The sequence below is a fragment of the Lactuca virosa genome, chromosome 5 (genome assembly GCF_052849685.1).
Source record: "Lactuca virosa cultivar CGN04683 chromosome 5, Lactuca_virosa_CGN04683_v6, whole genome shotgun sequence".
NCBI classification, from domain to species: Eukaryota; Viridiplantae; Streptophyta; class Magnoliopsida; order Asterales; family Asteraceae; genus Lactuca; species Lactuca virosa.
The window spans coordinates 216,096,103-216,100,188 of NC_136430.1; the positions used below are offsets into that span (position 1 = coordinate 216,096,103).

The 4,086-nt window shown below is 42.5% G+C and overlaps 1 non-coding gene across 1 annotated transcript; it reads right to left on the reverse strand.

The window, feature by feature from the left end:
- Window positions 1-1,247: 1,247 nt before the first annotated feature.
- Window positions 1,248-1,354, reverse strand: LOC145117892 (small nucleolar RNA R71). The gene has a single exon (XR_013712885.1). It is a non-coding gene; the product is annotated as a small nucleolar RNA R71 (small nucleolar RNA).
- Between the last annotated feature and the right edge of the window lie 2,732 nt (window positions 1,355-4,086).

Genomic DNA, 4,086 nt, shown 5'->3' on the forward strand with positions numbered 1-4,086 from the left:
CTAAACAGAAGTCCCTTTTATTATTAAATTCAGTTAAATCTTTGTTTTTCTAGTTCTTAGCCCAAGTAGTATTAGTAAGTTTCTAGTCTTGTAAAACTAGAGAAAACCCATATTTACGATTTAATTTAGATAAAATTAGTCTTTAGTTTTAATTTACCGTTCCCTGAGTTCGACACTCTACTTACCCAACTATACCACTAAAAGACAGGTTCACTGCCTTTGTGTGCTTAATTTATAACTCAAAAGTAGGATTAAAACCAGTGCATTTTACACACATCAAGTTTTTGGCGCCGTTGCCGGGGAACGGTTCTAAATTAGCACTAATTTCTATTTTTATCGATCATTTGTGTGGGATTTATCTTACACAAAGTTAATTCTGAGGTAATTTAGTAGTTAGTATAGGTTTTGATCAATCCCTGTTTTAATAAATTAAGTAGAAAAATTTTCTGTTTTTACCTTGAACTCGCCGAGTGCACTCGACGAAACTCGGCGAGTCCATCGCTGTTCACAGTTTTAGCTTTTATTTTATTTTTGTTCTTTTTACGCGTTTTTCTTGTTTTATTTGCATTTGTTTCATGACCCGAGGATCTGATACACCTTTGATCCCTCCTCTAGACGACCCGGAATCCGCCCTAAGGAAGAACAAAGGAAAATCCGTTGGAGAATCCGCTTTTTCAAGGAATTCGCCACTAAAGAACCTAAAGTCCGTTTTCAGCAAGAAGAAGAGCAGCAAATCAGGAGCATCCAGCGCCTCTTTGACAATCGAAGACCCTACTAAAGAAGACGCCAAGCACGAGACCGAGGAAGAAGAAGACCCTACATTCGGTCACATTTCCGATTCCGACGACGAATTAGCTATTCTCATGGCTAACATTGATGAAGTCCCCATGGGGGAATGGAAGAAGAGGATACGCGATGATACCGGACCGGGACTTGTGCAACCCGCAATCCCCGCTACTGCTACTTTTGAGCTCAAGGGTCACATCCTGGCTCTACTTTAGGAGATCCCCTTCACAGGCAAAGACCACGAAGACGCTTACAAACACTTGGACGAAGTCAATGATGTAGCTGATTATTTCAATGTTCCAAATGTGCCTCGGGAAACTCAGCTACTTCGCATGCTTCCGGTTACTTTGAAGGGTGCTGCCAAGGATTGGCTCAAGTCATTGCCCCCAGGATCTATCACTACATGGGCCCAAATGAAAGAAGAGTTCATTGATCAATTTTGCCCGCCATCCAAGATATCCAAGCTAAAGAAAGCCATAGCTAACTTTGAACAACAAGCTGGAGAATCACTATATGAAGCGTGGGAGAGGTACAAGAGCCTGCTAAGGAATTGCCCACATCATGACCTCAATAGTCAACAAGAAGTCTCCATCTTCTATGATGGAGTAAATGTTACCACTAGGCAATTACTTGACTCGCAAGGTCCACTCACGAAAAAGGCACCTCCAGTGATAAAGCAACTAATTGAAGAATTCTCTAAGCATTCTAGAGAATACCACAATCCAAGAAATGATGTGACGAGGGGGGCCGCCTATGCAGCTTCAGAAGACTTGTCAGCAGTTATGGCTATGCTAAAAACCATGGATAGGAGGATGGATAAAATGGACCAAACGATACATGCTATTCGGGTGGGTTGCAAAAATTGCAATGGGCCTCACCTTACTAGAGACTGCGATTTGGATGAGAATGGCAACAAAAAGGTGCAAGTTTGTTACTCAAGTGGGGACCGATATGATGAAGATTGGCGTAGACCAAAGAAAGAGTGGCTCCCTTATGACGAGTACAAGAAGGCTAAGGAGGAGAAGTTCAAGCAAAAGGGAAGGGGTTTTTACCAAAAGGAGGAGCCATCACAAGAAAGAAAACCATGTTTGGAAGAAATGCTTACCAAATTTGTAGCTGCTTCAGAAAAAAGACATAGTGATCATGATGCTGCAATTCAAGAAACAAGGACCATGCTTAGAAACCAGCAAGCATCTATCCACAATATAGAAACGCAGCTAGGGCAACTTGCTCAACAAATAAACCAAAGATCACCGGGCGAACTTCCTAGCAAAACCGAAAACAACCCACGAGGCGCGCACATAAACATAGTCACAATAAGAAGTGGGAAAATAATCACTCCTCTAGCCCCTATTCAGAATGAAGCACCCAAAGAATCACAGAAGGAGGAAGCAGAAAATCAAAATCTTCAATCTGACAGCTCTACTCGCCGAGTACAGAATATGGACTCGGCGAGTCCACTGCCATACCCAGCCCGAGCTAAGAAAGTGAAGCACGAAGAGGAGTACCAGAAGTTTCTAGATCATATAAAGTCTCTTCAAATCAACATACCCTTCATCGAAGTTGTCGCACAAATGCCCAAATATGCAAAGTTCCTTAAGGAACTTCTCACTAATAGAAGGAAGATGGAGGAAGTGAAGAAGGTAGTCCTCAATGAGAATTGCTCAGTCGCCATGCTCAACAAACTACCAAAGAAGAAGGGTGACCCGGGGAGCTTAACTTTACCTTGCCAATTTGGCAATTTATCCACCACTCATGCCTTGGCTGATTCAGGAGCAAGTGTGAATTTAATGCCTTATTCATTCTTTAAGAAGCTGGATCTCTCGGAACCAAGACCAATTCGTATGGCGATTCATTTAGCTAACAAGACAATCACTTTCCCAAGAGGAATATGTGAAGACTTAGTGGTCAAAGTGGACAAGTTTGTATTTCCCGCTGATTTCATAATTCTAGACATGGAGGCGGATCCTCAAGTCCCAATCATCCTTGGAAGACCCTTCCTCAACACGGCAAGTGCTATAGTAGACATGAGGGACTCGAAGCTCACTTTGCGGGTAGGAGAAGATTCAGTCACATTTGGGGTTGATCAAGCTATGAAGTATGCACGGAATAGTAACGACACGGCATTCTCAATTGACATGCTTGATGAATTATTGGAGGAATGCATAAGTGAAGATTCCAGCAAGTTCACAATTTTTGATGAAGAATTTGATGTAGAAAAAGACTTAATGGACATCGAGAGGCTGCTGGAAGAAGCTGAGTTTGAAGAGTTGATGAGGCAATCTGACACTTCAACTCGCCGAGTAGGGCCGATCTACTCGCCGAGTCTAAGCGAAAAAAAAAAACAGAATTCGTAAAGTCAGCTACCAACTCGCCGAGTCCCTTACCTACACTCGGCGAGTACAACAAACAGAACCCAAAAACTGAGCTCAAAAAGTTACCAGAACATTTGGAGTATGCCTTCCTTGAAGATGGCCATCAAAAGCCAGTCATTATAGCCTATGACCTTTCCAACTCTGAAAAGGAAGAACTAGTGCAAGTTTTGAAGAAGCGAAAACGGGCCATAGCATGGAGCATTACCGACATCAAGGGAATAAGTCCCTCTTATTGTTCACACAAGATTAACCTGGAAGAAGGAGCAAAGCCGGTTGTGCAGCACCAAAGAAGACTAAACCCAAATATGCAAGAGGTGGTCAAGAAAGAAGTGGTCAAGCTTTTAGATGCGGGGATTATATATTCCATTTCCGACAGCCCGTGGGTGAGTCCGGTTCAAGTGGTGCCCAAGAAAGGAGGGATGACAGTCATAACCAACGAAAAGAATGAGCTTATTCCGACACGAACGGTAACCGGTTGGAGAGTGTGCATTGATTATCGAAAACTAAACAATGCCACTCGTAAAGACCATTTTCCCTTACCCTTTATTGATCAAATGTTAGAAAGATTATCGGGCCATAGTTATTATTGCTTCCTAGACGGATTTTCGGGTTATTTCCAAATACCCATAGACCCATTGGACCAAGAAAAGACCACATTCACTTGCCCAAGTGGGACTTTTGCTTATCGACGCATGCCCTTTGGGCTATGCAATGCACCCGCGACATTTCAAAGGTGCATGACGGCCATATTCCACGACATGGTGGAAAAAATCATGGAAGTCTTTATGGACGATTTTTCTGTTTTTGGATCTTCCTTCCATGATTGTCTCACAAATCTTGACCTAATGCTTGCTAGGTGTGTAAAGACCGACTTAGTCCTTAATTGAGAAAAATGTCACTTTATGGTTAAGGAGGGTATAGTTTT